This window comes from Mytilus californianus, unplaced genomic scaffold (assembly GCF_021869535.1).
Source record: "Mytilus californianus isolate M0D057914Y unplaced genomic scaffold, xbMytCali1.0.p SCAF_10, whole genome shotgun sequence".
In the NCBI taxonomy this organism is placed as follows: domain Eukaryota; kingdom Metazoa; phylum Mollusca; class Bivalvia; order Mytilida; family Mytilidae; genus Mytilus; species Mytilus californianus.
Window position 1 is genome coordinate 38,783,167 of NW_026262582.1, and position 26,113 is coordinate 38,809,279.

The window sequence follows — 26,113 nt, forward strand, 5'->3', positions numbered from 1 at the left end:
GACTTCTCAGAATAAATCAACTATGGCTGGGGTATTTAAACGTGTCTTACAGACACACACATTTTACGTTTTACTTCTGTATTGCTGTACGACGACATTTTCTTACTTATTTGTATCGATGGTCAAGAATTCACGTTTTCAAAATTTGTCAGATTGAACAGGAGACACATCGATCCTACATACCGCCGTCGAGGCTGAGTCAACATATATACCCAGAGATTTAAGTTCTTTAACATTCTTAGATATTCTTATACTATCTTGGATATACATATTTTATTTATTTATTTATTGTTTATAGTCAAAAGATTGTATGAAGAGAAATTGTTAAAAATATTTTTTCCCATTTTGTTTCATATTTTACCTATACATTTGTTCATTTATACGGTGTGGAAAAAAAAAATAGAAATGATGATTTACATATTTCTATTTTTACTGACAAATGAACTTAGATGTTGTCGAGCCTGCGACTTCTGTTCCCGTTTAAGTTGTTTTACACTTGTCATTGTTTTGCCCTTTATAGCTTGCGGTTCGATGTAAACAAGGAATCCGTGTTGAAGGCAGTACTGTAACCTATAGTTGCTTACTTAATTATCTTAATTAACTACATTGTGACTTGGATATAAAATTGTCTCATTGGCACTCATACCACATCTTCTTATTGATATTGTAACGGTTGGTGTCTTCAAATATTGAGCAATTGCTTTTGGGATACGGAATATATATCGAGCCTGTTAAAAAGTGGGATTTGGGACCTTGACAAGAAAAGGAAAACCGTGTAGAGTTTTGTTAATGTGACTTAAATCTAAATTCACCACGACTTTTCAATGAAGTTCGTGATGTTCAGCCAGCTCAGTTTCCTACGAAATGTATTGTCTATTCGTCATTTTTCTTCTTTTTTGGTGGACATGGCGTTGTCAGTTTTTCTTTGACAACTAAGGTTTGGATGTCCTATTGGTGTCTTTCGCCTTTTTGAAAAAAGACAATCATGATATAGTGCAAGGTTAAATCGTGTTTGCAAGATCTCGTTCACTTTTAAGATGCAAATTTTCAAGAAAAACAACAACAAAAATTATACAATTTATATGAGTTTTTGTCCGTATTCAAGCTCTCATATATATATATTTCTGAGTGGCAACCCGCACTTATATTTGTTTTCTTTTGTCTATAAAAATTGCATCTGTTGGTGAAAAGCCTACAGTCGATACCTAAATAGTCAGTATGATATAACTGTTATATGTTTGTGAACGGGATGACAGTCGGCATTTATTTTGTAAACTTCGGAAATCAGTACATATAAAAAGAGTTCTTATGTGACAACAGTAATCTTGTCAATAATATAGCTCTTATATATATTTTGGTGGGAAGGTTGGCAGTCAGCACTGTTCTTTTTTAATTCTTAAATGTATCCCCCTACGCGACATGCGTTGCGGTGGATATAAAACTATCGGGCGTCAGGATGTGTCCGTGTTTCTGTCTGGCCACCCGGTTTGTAAGCCCTCTCATGTACAATTCTTGCCAAATGTGTATCAAACTTATATCAGAGATAAATCATCAGCAATGGTTCTGACGGTTAAACAAAAGTGACGAGTATTGATTTTCGAACTAGTCCTAGAGATTGCTCATATAAACATTTAATATATTTTTGATAAACATCTGTCAAAAATTGTCGACATGAGAGCGCTTACAATGCAATTTTCCATAAAACTAATTTTCTATGTTGTTTTGTGTACTGTTTTCTTTTTTAGCCATGGCGTTGTCAGTTTATTTTCGACTTATGAGTTTAAATGTCCCTTTGGTATCCTTCGCTTCTCTTTTTGCGGCTTATATAATGGCGAGTTTTGGATGTGCCTATGGGCCACTCGATATCTCTCGGCCGGAAGTCGGAATAAAATTCTCGGAACGTCTCGAAAATTTTCGATCATTTATACAGGTAGTTATCTACGTTTTTGATACGGTCCCTCTATGGCTAGGCTATTTTTCAACAAAGACTTAGTTGCAGTCAAAAAATTGTTTAAATATTAGAACCTATTTGCCTTTTCACAAAACATATGTGTTTTTAATAATGTTAATGTTTATTAAATATCAAGTATAATGATAACGCAATTATATAATTCATGCTTTGAGACGGTCCCTGTACTCGTTGTGTGTGTAGTATTAATAAACCTGGGAATACGGTAGTTTATTGACATAAAATTACCCAGAATAAACTGATTATTTCTGAAGTTTAACATTTGAGGTTTAGTATTTCAATCATAGCATGAGAAAATTAGGGAAACCATATTTCTGTTAAGAATAATTATCTGAGGTCGGATACACAGTGGTTTGAGAGCAGAAAGATAATCAAACAAAAAAAAATATATAATTTCATAAATAAATACTACCAGACTAAGAGAATATTCAGTGTTAATGTTAAACTGAGACTGGATTTATGCCTAATAATTATCATGATTATAGAATATTATCAAAATTGTAATTGTATACGTTCATCACAGTTGAACGGCAAACGCCTGAATCTGACAGATAGAGGTCAATTTGTCGACAAAAAAAGTACCCGTATGTAAAATGTTTACGCCCACAAACAGCGCCACCTATAATTTTTTCTACGGCGTCTTTGAGAACGATGTTCCGTTCTGTAGTAAATTAAAACATTAAATTAACTAAAACATAGAAAAGTAAGTGTATAAAACTAATTAAAAGATATATTTGCACATGACTGGTTATGCATGATACGCTGGCAATGTGCGCAATGTCCTTTAATCCAAGATTCAAAATTAGTTTGTTTCCTATGTCAAAATGGCGGATTCCAATGTTCACATTTTTCCATCGATTTGAGAGCTGACACAAATTCGTATCCAATCATTAATTTGCATATTATGTGCTGTGTAGGGTAGCTTATCCAATGGGATTTACTGTTATAAAGTGGCTATACGTTACCATCCATCGTTACAAAAGTGCCATGTGTTTTGTGTGTATAGCTCAGGAATGCTGTGTATTCAATATTTACGGTAAATAATCAATGTTATGTTCATTATATTTCCATGCATACACAAGTCATAACAGCAAATGCATTTTTTATAGAACTTATTAGGCAAACAGACATGTTTAACTGTCTGCTTTTAGCAAAAAATCGTGTAAATAAACCCGATGGGTCGTTTTGAATATTCAAGCACAGCAGACAAACTCGTGGTAGATTATTGATGTTTGTTTACCTAAATTGCACGCTGTTGTTACTAAATACTTAGAAATAACCATTATCGTGTTATTATTGTTTAACAGCAGATAAAATTAATTTTACAATTGCATTAAATACTTTCAAGAGTTATATAATACACCTTGCCTAAGAAATAGGTCTAGCTAGGTCCAGGGACCTCCTTTACTAGGTCCTTAAAAAAAGAGGCTGTAATAATGTACATGATGTAAATTACCATATTTACATTCCAGCATTTTTTTGCATTTGATATACTTCATGTACATGTATGTACATAGAGAACAATAGAGTAAATGAACATACATGGGTTTAATTCCCACCCTAGGTATTAATTTTAATACTCATTAGAGGATGGAGCAAATAGGGCAGATTGAAATTGACCATAATGTAGTGTCTAAAAATGCTGATTGATGTGGCCAAGTCCTCAACATCCTTTTTTCTAAGTATACAGCAGCTCCTTTAAGGATTAGTAAGGGAACACTTTACATATAGTCCAGTGGCTAAGTCCTGTCTTTTTTGTCTCTATTATTTCCTTATTTATATTATTATATTTCTTATATTCTCTTGTACATGTAGTAAGCTAAAAAGCTACCATTACTCTTTTTCCTCATCTGCCTGATAACAATGAAATGTATTCATTGTTGATGTCTGTAAAGTGACTTATAATTTAACTGCTAACAGACATTTGGACTCTGGTGGATAGTTTCTATAATGTTATCTCATTGGCAATCATACCACATCTCTTTATTTTAGTACAGGTTAAGTATTTAAAGTAAGTGACTAACAAACATTAAATCATTTGAAAGAAAAATTCTGCAATGATTTCAGTTTACATATATCAACAATAAAATTTGGTTGTATAAATTGTGTCATTTAATATGTTTATAATGACCACTGTAATTGTGAACTGCCATGACTGTCTTGTACAAAATATATTTGAATAAGTTCCCTAATGAATAGTATATAGATGTTTAAAAAAACAAATGTATGTACTAGTTCCAGATCTATTAATTCAAAAATAATTGATGTTTTTTTTAATTAATTGAATAATAACAACTTATTGCAATAATCATGATATTAAAATACAAACTAGCATTCTTATATGTGATACATATATAACTTAATGCAGCTTATTCTGAAATTGTAAGGTATGTCATAAAAAAGAGATTTTTTGTAAAAGTTACCAAAATTGTCTGTATTTCAACCACATTTAGGCCTAGGAACCTTAAATTTTTAAGTGTAGAGGTTGACAAGCTAAGTCATGACTGTAAATTCAGATATTATCATGAGGTTTTTATTCAAGTAAATAATGCGATTAAATTGATTATCTCAATAAAAAGAACTCTCATTCTGATTTGATACTATGAGATTTTTTCTGATATCAGAAAAATAAATATCTCATTGTTGTCCATTCTTCAAAAAATTTCTGAACATACTGTACATGTATTTAAGTCAGCTTTGTTTTTGTCTGAGACTACTATAACATGGGAAGTGACCAATCTCTATGTTAATTGTTATAGTAGTCTCAGGTTTTTGTTTTGTAGTTCAATTGACTATGCATTTTAGAGCAGTTAAATATGAATTTGGATTAAATTTGAAGTTGATTCAGTATATTTTATGACATAATAACACTCTTTTATTTAAACAAAGCATTTTCAGACTTTATTTACAGACCAGCTTAGCTAATCATGCATTATTCAATCAATAATTTAATTAAAGGACTCAACAGTTGTTTGTAGGACTTATGAATTCAAATATAAGGAAAAAAATCAAAACTTGAAGTAATACATGTAATAGGAATTATGAGAACTGCATGATATCAGATTGCAATACAGCTTTTTGTTCAGTTTTCTTTGTGTTGATTATAATGTTTTAAATCCCTTTCTGGCTTTTTGGATGTTCAGATTTTTTCTCTTGATTAAGAGCGAGCAACGGAACTTGTACATCTTATATAGTTTCTTATCTCGGGGGTGGATCAAGCCAATTTTCAAAGAGGAGGGGGCATGTATTGTCTACATTTTCTTTTTTTCCATATTGTATTTTAATGTAATGCAAAGTTAAATTCTATTGTAACACAAGTTCTGCTGACAAATGGCTGATAAACCCCTCTTGTATGTAATTATTTGGCATGAAATGAAATATGTTTTTTCTGTATATGGAAATTAGGAATAATCCACCCTCTCTTTATAAAAGACCTGGATCTGCTTAAAAGTTCTTGCTTTTCTCAGAATTTTCCATTGTTACATCAGGAATAAAGGCTACCAATAATCATGCTTGACGATCATTGATGTCACACATAAAGAACCCATCTCTTTGCAGATCATAGTAGAAAAACAAAGATTATACAATGTAGTTGGTAACATAAATGTATCTAAATATATCAAGAGAAACATTCCCATACAGAATCTCTGTCAATAAGTTATTTTTCCACTCTTAACAGTGAAATCTTAAATATGTAAATTGATCGGCAAGCCTCGCATCTTGAAAAATAAAATGTCTGTAGGAAAGAACTATTGTTTCATAATTGATGCTGTGTTAGAATTTATAATATCACTCTTTTTTCCCCATATGATCAGCATAAAAAGTGACAAGTTCTTCAGTCTAAATAACTTTGTTAAATCTCATTTCTGATGGAACATTTTCAGTGCACCAGATTAACAACTTTCTATGTTAGATACTTATTTAAATATAAAAATTCAAGTCTAATTTTAGAGTGAAATTTTAATATATTTAAACAAACTGTTCTAAACAACCAACATGTACAAACACTGAGTTTATTTTCATATCCTTTCTAAGAATATTGATACAAAGAAAGTAAAACAAAGACTTGTATCATTCCATCTACCAAAAGGGTGTTTGAGAATATACAAATAAGTCCAAGTTTCAGAGAAAAGTCAGTTATCTATAATTTTCTTCTTTGGAAGTTTTCAAAAACCTGTTTTAGGGTACTTGAAAAAATGCCATATTCAAACATTCCATGACTATTTTAATGATACAAGAGTAGAGGAACATTAAATATTGAATGGTTATTCAAGAAAGTGTCGAAATATAACTACAATCATTAATTTTACTCGAATTTACTGTTGTGAACTTGCAGTTTCCTACGACGCGTGTACGGAGTTATCTCCCGTTGATCTCCGCTTCGCCACGAATAAGCTGACACAATTGCGTATCCGGGGAATTTATGATCTATAATTAATATATAAGATCCAGAAAATGGTTTTACTTCATATTTTATACCCCTCCATACGTTACCAAACCCATTTAAGAAATGATTTGGGATTTTCCGTAGACCTACGCAAATTTTCCAAAAAAAATTTCAACTTCCATCGTTGTTTTAGAATACTTTTATAACACCTTTCCTAAATAAGTATACATAATAATGAAGCTTATTCACTCAAGATTTGGACCCTACAAGTTTTATTTATGTACGAGTTACAGTTGGACGATACGAGGTAAAAAACCAAGAGGTGTACACGTTCACAAGAAAACGGTAAACTCTGACCTTTTATCACGTGACCAATGTCTTGAACTTAGACGCCATTAAATCGTTTGCCGTTCAACTGATCACGTCCCACATGTTTGATCAGTCATTAATAAAGTCACATTTATGAACATTATTTGCAACGTATGAGCACCAATGAGCAGGGATGCGTACTCAAAATTAGCTAAATATCTAAATTTTAAATGGTCGTGAATGAAAAAATACTTGCGTGGTTTCAACTCACAAGGATTTTAAATCCTTGCATCTCACAAAAACGTAATTAATGTTTTACAATATAAATCATAACAAAATTAATTACTATCATAATCATGATATTGTCAATTATTTTATACTGTTTAAGTAGGATTTATAAGTCACTGCTTATATTTTGTATAGCAATATATTCATAATTTTTAAAAAGAGATTCATTTGATAAATAAAATGTCTATCCGTAAATACTTGACATTTGTGTTTATTGATATTATATTTAAGCTATTTTCGGAAAAAAACAGTTCACAAACAGGAATGTATGTTTATTATAAAATTTCAACTCTTTTTTTTTTTTTTTTTCTTTCTTTTATTAGTTCAACCTTATAGCATATACGTATTTGTACTATAATACGGTTTTGAAAATTGTATTCATTGTGTGTTGACCAGCTATACACACGTCTTGATTCATTCACATTATACATCCTGTTTATACGCACTCTATCAGTTTGCGTTCACAAAAATTCCGGATAAAATGTCAATGAATCCGGAGTCAAAACACTTAAGGTAGGTATTGACATCGGAATTCAACACGTTCAATTATAAGTTTAATATATGTGATGGCGCAAATGCGTATGCTTATCCAGACGCGGTAGTAAGAGCTTGACATGTGATTTTCAAGCACGATCATCATTGCTTATGGTATTCTGACCTCTAGCTGTTTCTCTTTTGTTTTCTTTTTTGAAGTAACTGTCCTTTTATAAATTTTGACATTTTCGAAATGCAAAGGATTTTCTACTTAAGGAATAGATTACTTAACTTCGTACTTTATTTGGTTTTTTTTTAAACTATTTTCATTAGCGCGTCACTGGTGATTCTTTGTAGACTTAACTTGCGTCTGGCGTACAACATGTTAATCCTGGTATCTTTTCATATCTTCATGTCTTTTCATATAAATTGGTTCTTTTGAGAGTATGTTTATGTATTCATAAAACTTCTGAAAATAAGATATTCTTCAAAACCAAGTTTCCCTGTAGAATATTTGGATTGATTTAAGAAAATCAAGAAATCCTTAAAATTTGAGATGTTTTATGAGACCAAAATAAGTCTCTATATAAGAGGTCCAAATGAAGCTGGTGTGCTACTTTCAAGAAATATATATACGAAACATTCTTAAAAGTTGCATGCCACAGGGTTTCACGTCACATGGAAAATTTATTTATACAATATCTGTCATGAGTACAGACAAATTCAATAACGAGTTAATAATATGAAGGAAGCTCAATATAAAGATATGATAGATGAAATAAATGCATCCAGATTATAAAGCAAACTGAGTGCTTAAATTTATATTGTAATTGGTATGTGCAATTTGCATTATACATCCGGTTTGTACAAACTGGGATTTGCAATAGGTTTATTAAAAAAAGTGCAATCCCAAGTAACAAATGAAAAAGTCGATCTTTAAAATGTATATTCAAATAGTAGCTGTATATATACACAGTTTTATTCACAACTATCCAACATTAATTTCAACTGACTTGTGCAAGAATGTACACACTAATACAAGGTAGTTTAATTTCATCATTATCTTCTTCTATTCACATTCAATTATTTCAATTCAAATGGAAACACAAATTCAGCAACAATCTTTTGGTGACCAGTCAGCGGTCTTAGGTTCACGTATTGCTTTTCTTTTTTTTAAAGAAAGCAACTTGTTTAATTCTTAAGAAATTTCAATTCGTAACGCATTAACTCTGGTGTATATCCGATTCCATCATGTTTCTAAAAATGAAAGTTTCTCTTCTTTAGTTACTACTTGTTATTAATGTATCCTCAGATCTTTGCGTAATGAGTAATGAGTAATGAGAACTGAAGGATTTGACTCAGTCAAGATTATTCATCAAAATTGGCACAACATTATTCATGCTATTCTCAAAGAGAGGCGAAAGATAAACGTGATAAACCTCTCTCGTACGTATTAATTCTGTTAGTTTTGTTTTTTATTCATGTATATTATATTAATATTTTCCTCTCTTTTCTAAATCAATGATTTTCATAGATTTAACTTTTTTTTTAATGTATGGGGATTATAAGATTCAAAATGACTTACACTCAAGTTAAAGAGTGTTGGAACTGTTAATAATTAACATCATTTATAGAATACTGCTCATAATTCAAAACACAGTAGGTTCTAACATGCGTAAAATGCCAAATATGTAACATGTGTAAAAAAAACTCGCGTTTTGTCAGTCATTTATTTGAATCAGTTGCATTATACTAAAACGTAGAGCGGACTACGATAAAGAACATACTTTTAATCCATCAGTCTGTACCCTGAACGTTTTTATCCATCGAATTAAGTGTTTAAGTCTTTCTGAGTACTGTCTCTGAAATTAGCGCTTGTTTTGTTTAAGGTACTGTGTTATTTAGATGCGATTGTGCATCATCTTAAATTTGAAATAACATTCAAATCTGTTCAGTTCTAAAGGACACATTTCACTTCATTTTAACAGACATTTCAATCCTATTATCTCAATGAAATAAAAATATATTCCCTATCTTGCATAAATATCTCTAATTTCAGCTACAAAGGGTTATTTTTTTTCACCATAGCGTCTTCTTTAAATAGTTGCTATTTTGTAATGTAGCTAACACAGGAACTATTCATAATTCAAATTGAAAATGTTTTTCATACGTTTCCAAAAAAATATAGGTTCACAAACTATTATAAAGCGTAAGACTATTTTAAAATATCATAATTAATTTTATATTACCACTAGTATTCACTCGAGGACAAAATATTTGTAAATATAGAATTTGTTAAAAATGAAAGAGCCTATAAAATAAAGGTATAGCCAAAGCCGGACAAGGAATCAGAGCTTTGTATAGGGAGATATATTCTTAAATTTGAAATAAAGAACGATAAATATTCGATTGAAAATGGTTTATCTAGTAACGCGTCTGATTAATCTTTTGTGGTCTGCATATTTTTCTATTCGCAGGCGTTTGTCATGCGTGCACCGAAGTGGTGACCTCTCACCGAACAAGCATATCGTTACATTCACCTTTACACTTCATTGTCAGAGAATTAAATGTTATCCAATTGCCCTTCATAGTGCATTCATCTATGATTGTCCTGTTATATTACTGTCCCATGTAAGGAAAACATGTTAACCCGACCCAGTTTTTATGTTGCTGTTCCAAATTAGCAGCCTGTAATGAAGTTTTGGTCGTAGATTTCTGTCTGTCATATTTCTTTTTCTGTTAATTCAGATCGTTGGTTATTTCGTTTGAATTAGATCCAATTTTGTAATGTCGAGTTCTAATATAGATAATTATACTGTATTAGTTTTGATTACATGCATTTTAGAAGGCCGCAGTGACCTATAGTTAATAACACCATCGTCAATCGGACTCTGGCGGGAAGTTGTTTCCTTGACAATCAAACCACATCTCCTAATTGTTATATTGTGTGAACAATAAACTGAATGTTTTGTTTTATTTTGAAATCTAAAAATTACTCTTTTTATCTGAAATCAAACGTTTTTATTGTATCTGATTATCTATACTGTTCGTTTGAAGATGTTTTAACTGATGACGACCTAGACATTAATAAATGTTATACAATCTAAAACATAGGGCAATTTAAAATGACATTGCCACAGATGAATGCTGTATAATATCTTGAATATTTAAAAGTAAAATCGTACAGCATGTATGTAGCGATATTTTCTTCTCAAATTTTGAATATATGCAATCTAAATGACAAAACATCCAACAATGTATCGTTAAGAAAACTAGGATTGAAATTGTGTACGGCAGAAGCGTATTTCGTCTATAAAAGACTCATCAGTGACGTTCGAATCAAAAAGTTAAAAAGGTAAAGAATTTTTCTTCGTGATTATATTCATGGATATTTCAAAATTTACGTTTCACGTAATTATATCCATCGTACAAGTTACAAGACTTCTCCGAGGCAAGCAGGAATGTCAAACAAATGAATGTTGGTACATGAAATAGACTTAAGATCATGTTTTTCTCCGACTGCTAATGACGTCTTTACACAAAATACATTGGATGTTGGATGTGTACTGATTGCTATTCTAGTCTTAGAGACATGAATTGTTTTATTAGTTGTTATTGGCCTTGAACTAGCTGTCACATGTGTCAGTAACTGCGAGTACTCCCATATATGTACTTAGTGTCCTTCTTGTTGTCATGGATGAGGAATGTATAACTACCCTGCCACTTCCGGTCTGTGTTTATGTTTGGTGTTTTCTTCTTTGTATCGATCTAATGAGTTAAGCCTTTTTCAACTGATTTTTATAGTTTATTCTTATGTGGAACTGTTATTACACCACTGTCCTAGACTAGGGGAAGGGTTGAACGCACACAAACATGTTTAACCCCGCCACATTCTGTATGTGCCTGTCCCTATTCAGGAGCCTGTAGTTCAGGGGTTGTCGTTGGTTCATGTCTGTCATATTTATTTTTTCGTTGATTGCTTTGTTATAAATTAGGCCGATAGTTTCTCAATTGAATTGTTTCATAATTTTCATGTCGGGGCCTTTTATAGCCGACTATACGGTATGGGTTTGTTTTATTGTTGGAGGCCGTACGGTTGCCTATAATAACTTACGTCCGTTTTATTGTGAACTTTGGTGGATAGTTGTCTCATTGGCAATCATACCTCATCTCCTTATTTTTATATCAGAGGACATGACATGTTACAAACCGAAGCAACAATTTGTGTCTTTCTCTCTTTTTAAAAAATTACTTAAACCACAATTCATGGCAAAATTTTATCAAGAACCTACAAAAACACTATTTGATAGATGTTTAAGCTACAGATGTTTAGATGATATATTTTCTGTACACAATACAGGTTTTTCCTAATTTTTTAAATGAATATCTACAAAACCTCATTCATATTGAACCAAACATATGTCCACGTGTATTCCATGATAATCAAATGCTTCTAAATTTATGGTTAACAGGACAATTTGTCCCTTTTTATTGTGCATTTTCGCACCCGTGATGGAATACTCCTTTTAATTGAGGATTCTTTTCTTAATTTGTTCGATAACCACGTATATGCAGTGACTTTTTGGATTAGAATAAACAGAATATAATCGTTGCACAAATCATTATCAAAGAAGTATGATTCCAACTGAATGAATGTAATTTATAAAAAGTCGAATTTCTCATCCATACTTTATGATTAGAATTTTTATAAGTCTTACAAATATATGAACTGTTCTATAATCTCACTGTTTGGCTTGATAAACTTAACTTTGGAAAAACTGTTTCACAGCTGACGACAGATATGTTTTAATTGTCGTACCCACAATTTCGTCCTCCTCTCCTCTAACGTGAACTACCGAATTAGACTCATTACCGGGTTTTTACTTACATAAGAACATGACGGATAACACAAGTGGAACAGGATCTCCTTCCCTTTTTGTAGCAATTGAGATCACCCTCGATTTTGGTGAGTTCGTGCTTCACAGTCTTTAGTTTTCTTTGTTGTGTTTTGTATACTGTTATTTGCCTTTTAATCATTTTTCTTTTTTTGCCACGGCATTGTCATTTGTTTTCCACAATGTTTTCGAAAATAAAATATGTATCGATATAATGAACATAAGTCAGATATACTTATCCTTTCCGAGCACCTGTAATCACTCTCGGTTATTGTTTGGGTTCGTATTGTTCAGTCTTTAGTTTTCTATGTTGTGTTTTGTATACTTGTATTTGTCTTTTGATCGTTTTTTTTTTTCTTGCTATATTATTTGTTTTCGACTAATGAGCACGAACTTCCCTATGGTATTTTTCACCTCTCTTTTAGTAAAAGATTACCCCATTGGTTTTTGTTCAACAACTATGTTAACCTTTTTATTAGTGCTAATCTGCTTATTGATAGTTTGAGGTAATATTCAAATGTTTTCTTCTTGGCAATTGCCATATTCATCTGGTTCGTGTCTTTATGAATTCTTCTATGATAAAAAGTGAAGGATGATATTATGTCTTTTTAGTTTTAGCAGGATAGGTATTGTGAGCTGTCGTTCAGTAATTTTAAGCGTTTTTCAATATGATAATGTTTGTTTAACTTTTTTGTGTTTTTGTGTTTTGTATTTCTGTATCCCATAATTTCAGAAAAGAAACCATTTCTTATTCTGATTTTAACTGCGTTTTTTTAAGAATACATTGGGATTCCTTGATATACATATTGTATAGAAACCTTTCTTGTTGATGACTATATGTTACTCTCAAGATGTTGTAGTTTCTTTTTTTGTCATTAGGTTGCCGTTTCATTGACCTTTTTCCACGTGTCTATTCATTCAGAAAGATAACTATATGGAGGTAAAAATGAAATAGCATACACTGCATAAAAGTTTATTATACGAAAAAACAGATGTGATAGTTTATAATGACATTGTAATTAAAAGTTTTATATTTTCATCATTTCTATTTTTGAACTCAAAGGAAAAGCTGGTGAAAGTTTTGTGTGACGATTTTAGTATGCATTGCCTGTTCATTTGTTTTTATAACATCTGCTTGCGTTAGGGCTATAACCAGCTTTACATTTGGGGTAACACTCTTGACTAAGATATCTGTCTTCGTCAGCATGACATTTAAGCCTTTGTATAAATGTTTTGCGTATACCTGGACCACCATTTGGGGTACAGATACAGCATCCACTTGCATGGTATCCTTCCTTACATTTCGGATAGCAAAGAAGTCCATTCAACTCTTCGTCTGATCCACACCCTTGTCGTTGGAACAGTGTCACCTTAATACCAACATCTGTTTTTCTACACGTGCATCCATCGTCATGGTAACCACTCTCACATTTGTTACAGCATCCGAAGATTGTGCAACAACATCCCTTTCCATATATATGGGCATCACTCCAACAACTGGTACCGTCATCTCGCATTCCAGATGGACATGGTGTTTTATCTGGCGATCGACCCACACCTCTCCCATAGCTATCTAGCCAACAACTTGTTCCATCGTCTCGCATATTAGGGGGACAATCTCCTACCTCCGCATGACGACCGTGTCCTCTAAAATATGATTCTTTCGCACCTTCCAAACAAATACCTGTAAAATCAAAACACGTGAAAAATATTTTGAAGCCGATTAAAAAAAATCGAAAAACATATATTCAAAACCAAAAGAAATCAATATGTCTGGTGACCTCAAAATTCGATTGTTTATTTGTACTGTGATGTTGATCACAGCTCTCAAAAATACTAAACAACAACTTATTAAATAAGTAAGGTCCTTTCAGTTAGTTTTTCAGACTTATCCTTAACGGGTAATTGAGTTCAGACAATCTCATAGCACCAACTAGGATGTGAATAGTCTTAAAGTCAGACTGCTCAGTTGCTGTAATTTACCTGTACGTCAAACTAAATAAGTTCCTTTATAATATTATTCCCAAAGGGAATAAATATTCTGGAATATTATTTCCATTGGGAAAAAAAATTTGTTCCTAAATGATTAGAAGAATATAGAATATTTGTTCCAACATGAACAGGTATCATAACATCGTTCATAACAACGTTTCCAGAACGACTTCGGTAAGGAGGAACAAATATATGTTCACAAATTGTCTGAAAAGGAACTAAACAGAACTGGATTTACAACAGGATAACATCTGAAAAATTACTTAAACTCTCAACAAGACTTTAAATTGTGTGTTTCAGAATATTCAGATGATATTACTTTCAAAATGACCGTTACAGACTAAAATTTATGAGTAGTTGTCTCATTAAGGTATATCTCAAGTTGCCATTGCTTGACAAACAAAATCAATTTCAGGTAAGTTTTTTTTTCATTAAATAAAGATTCGATGCATGTTTTTCGAAATACATGTAAGTAAAGCAGAGAATTTGTAATTTGCATCTTGAATAATCAAACATAAATATTTATAGCAAAACAGTTTTGCTTTTAGTTGAAAGACTACATGATTTGTATGGTCAACGGAAGTACAGATATGATAAAACAATATTTTATTTATTATATCATACATACTAATAAGTTAAGACATGATTAAATAGTATGCCGTATGAAGAATTGTACAATTTATAAAGTATATGAACAAATATCTAGCTTTTATACTGCAACTAGTTGTGTTTTTTCCTAAATATAGTAACACAGCTATAGTTTGTGCAATGTCAATTTCATCATGGATCACTTTTTCCACAATCAGGGCTTCATTAAGGGATGAAAATAAGTTTGAAATGTGTGTTACAATTAAAATAGCTATCAATGTATTAATTTGTATTTAAGTGTAAAACAATATTAGGTCAATGTCAGAAAAATATAGACTTTTTTGTATTTGGCACAAAACTGGGGAAGGTCTCGGTAAAACCCAAGTCTTCCCTAGTTTCTCAGCCTCATACAAAAAAGTTTATATTTTTCTGAATATTGACTTAATATTGTATATTTATTTTTTTGTAAATATATAATTAACTTCACATTGACCTACAAAAAGGACAAAAAAAATATCCTCTTGCATGTAATCATGTATGATACGCGAAATGTGTTGTAAAGATACCCCAACGTTGTCACAGCTAGTTCAAAACACCAAACACTTTAAAGCAACATTTGTTTTATAAGGAAACATTCAAATCAATAAGAGGAATTTATCAAACGTTCAAATGGATAAACATAAGATCGCAAAATGTCAGTTCTTCAACGGAACATTAACCTGTTGTATGTTGTTTACTATCACATGGTTGATCATTTTGGAGAAACGATGATGAACAACAATAGTGATGTGTCAAAATAATGATAAAAGTAGTTACGTTATGCATGATGTTGGTCCGAATTCCATTTTCCATAGATCAACATAAAATAATCAAAGCGTTGACTAATTAGCTCGGTAAAATATAATGATTTTTTGTTAAATCTAGAAAGGCTTGAAAATAAAGAGAAAAAAAAGAATAGAAATATAAAAACCGAAAATCATATACATTTGTAACTTAATCATATCATTTCTGCACAAAACGTCCAACGTTTCGTTTTGTGTGCAAAACAACAGGGTTTCGTGTCTTTCATATCGTATTATTTCTCCGATCATCGTAAAACTTGACAACAACATTGATTTTGTTATAGTTATATGCATGTTAAAGCAAAATTAACAACATTGAAATCGTAAACCGGGAAATGTCATGTTTGTAAACGAGTCTAACAATGTCAAAGCATATGCAATGTTAGCATATATCGGGTTTGTGCATTTATATCGTGAAATTTGAAAAGCTGAGCGGAACAATTTTTGTAATATAAACATACATTCACTATATTCTTGGTTCATGATTCTTTCATGCCAGAAACATATGAGTATAATCACTACCGCAATGACTTGGAAATGTATAGCCATTGTGTGACAACGGGAAAAAACAACTTTTTTTTTTATAAAGTGAGATTTTGACTGGCTGCATATTAAATAAGTATGGTTAGATCACATAGAAAACTAAAAATGGTGGTAAGAGTACCTCGGATTTTTTAATTTCAAACTAAATAGTTTATAATGTGTTTCGTGGGGAAACAAGACTTTAAAAACGTATCAAAAGTATATCCGTTTAGTCAAAACGTACGCAAAACTAACTGTTGTCATGGTCGTGTTTTGAAATTAGAATAAATATAAATATAATGATTTGTTTCCAATTAATTCGAATAAAAGTATAAAATATAACTTGTATAACTTAAGAATCAAATGTTTATCAAATGAGATTTACAATGAATATCGGGATCATCGTTTGTGAGTATATTTTGCTTTATTTAAAGAACGTCGTCTTTCTACAGGTTTCAAATCGTCAAATGAAAACAATTGAAAGCAGAAAAAAAAAAACAAATAGAGAAAAATCTTTGCTAAATTTATTAAAAAAAAAGACATGCATAACGCAACAAAAATATGGAATCGCGAAAAATATGACTCCCAAATATTTTATTATCCTCGTTTATTCCAATATTTTGCGACAAAGATAGCATAACTAAATGATAAAAAAAATCAATGAAATGGAACTGATAGAAATGCAATGAAATATTTACAAAACTGAAGTAGGAAAGTTTTTTTAAGGGTCAATTCAATATTTGATTTATAGTCTGAAAATCTGTTAACATTTGGAAATTAATGTATGCATTAATACAAACCGCTGGCATAAGGAAAATAATGATTATGAAACTGAAAAGCTGACAATTTCTGTAAATGAATTTTTATTATAAAAAAATTAACCACTTGAGTAAAAACTGTCTATTTCTTCCAACGAAAAACCAAAATCCTGTAATCATATTCATTACAGCTAATCAAATATAAACTTAAACGCTTGATACATTATTTTGGACAACATGTATAACTTAAGAATCAAATGTTGATAAAAATGACATTTACAATAAATACCGGGATCATCGTTTGTGAGTATATATTGCTTTACTTAAAGAACATCGTATTTCTACATGTTTTAAATCGTCTAAAGAAAACAATTGAAAGCAGAAAAAACAAATAGAGAAAAATCTTTGCTAAATTAACAAAATTATAAATTTAAAAAAAAGACATGCATAACGCAACAAAAATACGGAATTGCAAAAAATATGACTCCCAAATATTTATTATCCTAGTATATTCCAACCTTTTGCGACAAAGATAGCATCGCGAAATGACAAAAAAATCAATGGAATGAAACTGATAGAAATGCAGTGAAGGAATATTTACAAAACTGAAGTAGGAAAGTTTTTTAAGGGTCAATTCAATATTTGATTTAAAGTCTCAAAATCTGTGAATATTTGGAAATTAATGTATGCATTAATACAAACTGCTGGCATAGGGCAAATAATGATTATGAAACTGAAAAGCTGACATTTCTGTAAATTAATTTTATTAACATAAAATTAACCACATTAGTGAAAACTGTCTATTTCTTCCAGCGAAAAACCATAATCATCTAAACATACATTACAGCTAATCAAATTTAATCTTAAACGCTTGATAAATTATTTTGAACAACTTCAAAATTCTCTTTATATAAGTAACACTCAATGGAAGCAACTTCGTACACAACGTCAGTATTCTTATTTGTTCATATTGACATATCCAAACGTATTGAACTCTGTCTTTATTTTTTATTTCTATATGTTATTTGTATGTTCTAATTGGATTTCATAGAACAGGAAATAGGTGAACTACTTTTGTTTTTAATTAAAAATGTTTTGCCCGAAATTGAGGATTACATGTATTTAATGTGTATAGTCCGTTCAGTTCGTGTTTGAATAAAAAAAAACATTAAAAAGTCCATTTTAGCACATTTAATATAAGTTACATATAATGGTAATACATTTAGGAACTGTTGCAATGCAGTATATTGTTAAAGAAAAAAAATGTTAAAAGAATATGCATACATACCTAATAACAAGATGAGACCAATCCTCGAAATTAACATTGTCAACTAGTTTATTTGTCAACAGTTGGAAGGGCAAAAACGCTATAAACGTAATAAGAATTTCAGATTTATTATGTAGGCAATGCAACACCCACATAAACATTGATCAATGTTAATCGTTGAAACTCCGCCTATGTCAGCATTTTGTAACAGATTCAATACTGTTTTTATTTAAATGAGGAATTGTGTATGATGTAATAGAGAATTGTGAATTCGGCATGATGATTGATGTTTGGGTTTTAAATTTTACTTATAAATGTTATAGATATAAGAAGATGTGGTATGATTGTCAATGAGACAACTCTCCATCCAAGTCACAATTTGTAAAAGTAAACCATTAAGATATTTTTAAATTTGCAATTCCCTCAACCTCGTTACATTGTGGGTAATTTTGAATGGTTATAATTGTGTAAAAATTCCTCTTTAAAGTTGATAATAAAATTTGCAAATGTCGTGCGACCGAAGCGCATTTCTAGCTTGAACCTAATCAACCCTAAATGAATTGAAAATAAGGATGTAGGAACACCTGAATACCTTAGGAGATCTAGAACCTATGGGATCTGACACAGGTAAATTTTTGCAATTGAATTAAGATAAGAACAAATGGTAAAATCCACAATAGTCTTGATTTGAGTGCCACTGCTTGATGGGACTAAATAGATGAATCACGTGTTTGATTACTTAATCAGTACCCTGGATATTTATGATAATTTATTTACAACATTAGCGACTGCGTGGAAATTTTGTTGCCAACTTTTTTGATGAACTGATAAGATCCAGATTTGTGACGTTTTATATTAGCGTTAATTTTTGGTTTTATTCACGAAAATAATTATATAAAAGTTAGTATACAGTATCTATCTATATCACGATTTTACAGTTACAATTATAAGAATATATACAATGTCAGGAAAATATCAACTTACTCTATGAATTTACTATTATACTATTATAGTTATAAAAATGCTAACTGATGTCAATCCGTCAACGAGCACCAATTAAGACGACAAATGACGTTACATCCCAGCTCCTTCGTTCTACCAGGGGTGATCTGAACCGGATCACACCTACCAGATCACCCTAGCTTAAGTTTCTTTGTTCTGCATGTTTTCCTTTGTTCTGTAACATTTTGGCGGGAATGTCAAATTCACAATAAAACTTAGAAATATTTATAAGGAAAAGACTAACCATCAAAATTTATGTAGGTAAAAACCAGTGTCTATGCTTGGAATCGAACTCAAGACCTTTAGCATATAGACCCACGATTCATGCCCCTTCACCAGGACGACTGGACAGAAAACAGGCAACGTTAGTATACCGCTGTTCGATAGTCATAAATCGATTGAGACAAAAAAAAATCCGGGTTATAAACTAAAACCGAGGGAAACACATCAACTATTAGAGGAAAACAACGAAACAAAAAAAAACACTGAAGTGAACAAAAAACAAACGACAATGCAACACACACAGAAACAAACTATAAGATAACAACTGCCATTTTCCTGACTTAGTACAGGACATTTTAAGAAAAAAATGGGGGGTTGAACCTGGTTGTGTGGATTGCCAAACCTCGTAATGTTATGGCAATGTTAAATATAACTCTAAAATGACACCATTACATGACAGGAATACAGTACAAATAAATGCAAGAACATTCAGGACAGAGAAATACACAAATAAACAATACAATAGTACATTTCAACATGCTAACCACAGAATAAAAACGAACACGTAAAACAACATAGGACAGTACACAAAACAGCACAACAGAACCACGAACTGTCTTTCACACGACTGGGTCAACGCCACAAAAGTGACGTCACAGGTAAATTTCTAAAAGTTTTTTGATACTTTTCAAGATCAGGTTTGTAACTATGTCATTTGATGTATTTTATAACAATTACAAGAATATTAATATAGAATTGTGTTAGTAATTAGAATTAGATAATTAATTGTATTATCTAGCTATGTCGGTATTATTTCTAAATCAAACTGTAAAACAAATAAATAGTGTACATATAGTTGCTGTAAACGTAAATCCTAGAAATGAACTGGGTGATTAATTATCTTTACTTTTACATACGAATAGAAAATAAAAAAAAAGGTTGTAGAATTACAACTACAAACGATAAGACATTTAACTATATCCGATCAGAATTAAAAATACAACATCTTAACTAAATACATGAATGTTGGATAACAAATACCGTGACACGTCTTATAGTAATGCGAATTGACACTTAGCAAAACAGTCATATTCGGGAATAGGTCATGTTCGGTACTTAAAAGACCAGACGACGTAAATGGTAAAACACAATCTAAGACGTGGTAAAAATGTCCTTAGTTAGTTTAGACACAGACACATCGTTTGAAACTCACTGTTAATTTAACATATTTAAACATTGTATCCGAGGTTCATGAAGAGTATATTCTTACCTTTCATACCTTTAGCCTCATCGGATCTTTCATTTGCTTATTTAAGGTAATATAAAGTTGGACTTCAAAGGTGTACATAATTATTGACCTTATACAGATAATAAAACCTTTTAAAACATTTAATGTTTCACAAATAACACATGGATACAAAGTATAATCATTTCTTAAAACATTGGAAAAAAATCATTCTGATTGGTATAGTGGTATTGTCATAAAGTGCGTTGAAATGAAACGTGGTATAGCAAACATCGAATTCCCTCACAAAATGTTATCACACACTATAGTGTATTGTTTACACCTTTATTTACCAGCAATCGCCATTATTAACTAAGTTAATTTTATAGTTTAATTTTTATACTTATAAATATTACGTAGTAGAGAATTGATAAGAAGTAGTGGATTCTTAAACGATAATCAGCAAGCGACTTTAGTCGCAAGTTGATTATCGTTTCCGAATCCACTACTTCTTATCAATTCTCTAGCTTAACCCATTTCTAGTAAAACGACTGTCTGTTTTACGTTTTGTCAATGAATCAACGATATTTCATAAAAATAGTTTCGTATTTTGTCTTTTTTATTCTATAATAGCTGGAATTGATTATATCCGCACGGTTCGCATCTATATTTAGAGATTTGACAAGTTAACATAAGTTTAATATAACTTAAATCGGGTGTTAGCTCCCCTTTTTAACACCAGATTTTTATTTTTGTACATGTATATACATATTTCATTTAATGTTTAATCATTACAAATTATTTAAATTGAATAGATTTTGGTACATTTAATTTATTCAAAAAGACATCTATTAATATACAGTATTTATTTATCTTGTTTTGAAAAGTTAAAAAATTTTAATTACCAAAATTTAGAATCTTAAAAATTCATATATATAATATCTAGCAACTTGATTTGGTATATTGAAGACTAAATACCGATAAGCCGTTCTTAGACAAATAAATATTATTAACGTAGATGCCATAAATCTGCCATTTCATAATGCTCTAATTCATGTTGCTTTCCTAAAGTATTAAAATTATGTGCTTATGATTTAAATTGAACAATTATATTTAAATTTTGTTTAAACTGTTTCCGTTTCATTAAGTTAAGATTATTTTAACGTTATTACATTTGGCATATACGTTAACCGGTCAATAAACTAGTTTTATCTGTGGTACGCATTCTGAATCCCCATCAGAATTGCTCTTGCTACGGATGTGCAATGAATAATTATGTTGATTTCATAAACTTACCATCAAGCTGTTCATAGCCGGGATCGTCTAGTCGTTGGTTACGAATATCATAACGGTGATATTAATAGTGCAAAGTTCGAACCTTGTACCCGGAATGAATTTTTTTTATTATAATTTTTTTTCTGGACCACAATATTGTTTTAATCCTAGAACATGTAGAAGTATTATATATTTCATTTTCATATAATGGCGACGATTTTGTTTCTGCTTTTACTGTCAAAGAAGTAGTTTTAACCCATTTCTTTAAAAAAAATAACACCCAAAATAAAACAAATTCAATAAACATGAACAAACCAAGATATATATATTTCATTAGATTACAAAAGCGAATTATCAATGAGACAGAAATACAGTTAAATGACATGTATTGACAATTAAGAGCTTTAAGAGTACTATTCATGTGATGATGGATGTCAGCCATTGTGGTCTAGTGGTATCATGCATAGACTGAAGACTCTATTAATTATGAAGAAAATACGCGCGAGTTCGAATCCTACACATGATTCTCGTTTTTGAGAGGATAAAGATCGTAAGTTAAAAGTTTAAAGTTATAATATAAGTTCTCTTAAGTTAATACTGTGGTCAGTGGATTCTTGAAAAATAATCTACAGTTAGAACAATAGTCTGACGTCAGAGAAATGGATTAAATACAGTCTACATAATTGTACATTTTTTGTAGTAGTATTTTACTCACCACAGATTGTGTTTCTTTATAAGTTCACATACATTTACTTCACAAATAATCCTTCATCGGTTCGAAAGTGTTCGGAGCACGTGTCCTGTCGATGTCAATACCTAACAGGCATTTAACCGGGAATGCAATTTAAAAACAAAAGATTTCATAATTGGTAAAATTGAGAATGGAAATAGGGAATGCGTCAAAGAGAACAATCCGACCAAAGAGCAGTAAACAGCCGAAGGCCACCAATGGGTCTTCAACACAGCAAGAAAATCCCGCACCCGGAGGTGGGTTTCACCTGGCCCCAAAACAAAAATGTGCACTAGTTCAATGAAAATTGACGACACACTAAACTCCAGAACATATAAATGAACTAAAATTAAAAAAAAACATACAAGACTTACAAAGGCCAGAGGCTCCTGACTTGAAACCGGCGCAATAATGCGGCGGGGTAATCTTTTATTTACACGAGCTAGGATTTGAACTTTAAACAGTGCAAGCGGTTACAAAGAAACACAAATAACAGTTATATATATTTTCATAATTGTATTTAAAAAGGACAAATTTATATGAAAATGTAAAATTTCACGGTGTGTAGAATACAGTAACTAACTGAAAACAGCTGCTGGTTTTTATATTTAATATACTATGTAGAGAGTACTTTTCTTTACCCATTTTTTATTTTGCCTGGCAAACAAGTTGTGTAAAATAAAAGCAGGGACCCCTCTGTCAGCTGTCCTGGACTGCTTAGGGTTTATGTGTCCTGGTGATTTGAAATATAAATTAGTATTCACAAGAAAAATAAATAAATGCAGTACATTTACATGACCATTCTAGTGCAAATTATATTGATATTTTATCGTTTTGGTATGAAGATTATATTTATTAGTCATGTTAGTAGAACAAGTAATCATTTGCACACTGTACAATATAAATCACTCCTGTTATACACCATAACACTAAATTTTTCTTTTGATGAACACATTAAAGACTTGTATTCGTATAGTATCGAAAAGCAGTTCAATGCAATAATAGTTTCTTTAAAAAAAAAATAGCTAGAAGTCTTTGATATTTAAAAAAAAATGAAGGAATAGACAATCTGGGACCAAGAGATTATATTAATCATGTAAGTCACAGGTGTGACCAATTTCTCAAAAGTATTATAGATTTGAAGAAAATGTTAGCTGATATAGATCAGTCATATACATGATATACAATCGAAGAACAAATAAGTTATGATAACTTAATTGGAAGTCAACTCCTTAACATTTATTATCCATAAATAATGATTGTTCTGCCTTTCTGAGTTTTGGGTTTTATTTTAAGAATTACTGTAAATTATTAATGCGAATAATACGACTAGGGGAGTTTCGCAATGATAAGAACTCGCATTCTGATATCTTATACATATATCTGTATGCAGATTTTTCTGAAATCGCTAAAAAAAAGCACGCAATAATTTCTGAATTTACAGTATATCAGATAGAAATGTACTTTCAAAAAACAGTTCAACGAGAAAAGAGTCAGAATACGTTGACATAACCAAAACTGTCATTATTTTTTTTGCCATTCTTTAAAATTTCAATAGGTTAAGAGAGGCAATAAGCCGCTCAAAAATAAGATATACCAATGGGTTAACATTGTTGGAAATGTAAATGAACTTGCTTTAGCAGTTATTGCGGGAAAATAATTTGTTTAGCTTAATTTTGAGATTTTGCAATTAGCTTAAAAACTATAACAGGGAGAAAAGGTGAAAACCAATATAAAATCTACACGAAAAGGGCTTTGAAAAAAATAGATACAATTGTGTTTGTAAAGATTAGATGCAAAGGTCCAATGTTGATTAATGCTGAAGTATAATCACATATTTTAGATAGAAGCTTTTTGCCTTCCGAAATTTCGATATTAATTAACCAAAACAAAATACATCTTGAAATGTATGATATAATCATATATATATGTATGTATATCGGATATATCATTACATAATTTGATTCAATTTCTTTATCAATAACAACAATGAAAAGTGCTTATAGGGCCGAATGTGTGTCATGGATGGATACCTTATATCCTTTTTGTCTACTGTGTTCTATGTGGTATATTAAATAAATGAAAGTGTATTCATATACAAAAGTGTATCTTATTCTTTATATCTCGACACTAGCACATTTAATTTAAACCAAAAAAAATGGGGCATTCTTCTGTATCCTTTGAAAGTATATCGCCAATAAATGTTAGAGTTGCTCCCTGATTAGCAGTTAAAATAAAACTGTTGCATCCTTTTTTGGGATATCAAACCAGGAAAGTAGAAGGATAGGATGTTTACTGGAAGTGGTGCGGACTAGTAAAACAGAAAAAAAGTACAAGAAAGAAGTAGATTTGACTTCAGGCTTTCATAGGTTTTTATTCTTCATGGCATGAGGCACTTTTTTCCCATTAAATTTCAATTACGCATTACTACATAAATGATATGCACATGAACAAAATCAAAGATCAGCTGTTGTGCGTATAAACCTATGGAGCAGTCAATTTCAAGACTGAAACCTTAAAAGTTAGCACGAAGGACCAGAGTAACCTACATAACTTAACTAAAACGAAAAAAGGACAACAGAAGAGAACATTTTTTACCACTAAAAAAAAAAGTTGAATTTGCAACATAATAACCCCCATGTGACAGGAACTGTCTTTTTATATATATTAATAAAAATCTAGCAATGGGGCTATATGATATTCACCTTGTCCGTCTGTCCGTTCGTTTTTCCTACAAGTGTTTTCGTATTTTTTTCCTCAGTTACTACTGAACAAACTGACTTGACAATGAAAATATGTATTGTGTGCACTTTGCGAATTGGTCAAATACCCTTCTTCCTATTTGCTGATTCATATATTTTTTTTTTAATATGAGGAATGAACTTAAAAGTGACATATTTCTTCAGTGCAACTGAATTGAATGAACTTATATTAGTTCAGCACCTTATTAGTGATGAGGTGTAGCACGTGAGAGACGGATCTGACAGACTCTTACTTCTTTCGATACCTTGAACGAGGGGTATTGCTAAGCAGGACAACGCGTGTATTCTTGTTACGTAAAATACATAATACATCATCTCTAATAGTTTTTTTCCAAGCTTTTATTTAGGAATTTTAAATGATTTATATACTGTAAATCATATGATGATGAAATTATGTTTTGCATATGTGATTATAAAATGTATAATTCAGAGTAACAGAAATGAAGGTATTCAAATAGTCTAATTTTCACTAAATCATGTAAATAATTTGTAACGGTAGTCAAACAACGAATTAAGCATACACATAGTGAAAATAAAATTAACGGCGAGGTAATAGAAAACAATACGGGGAGTGGGGAGGGGGTCATTCTACTTTTCATATACATG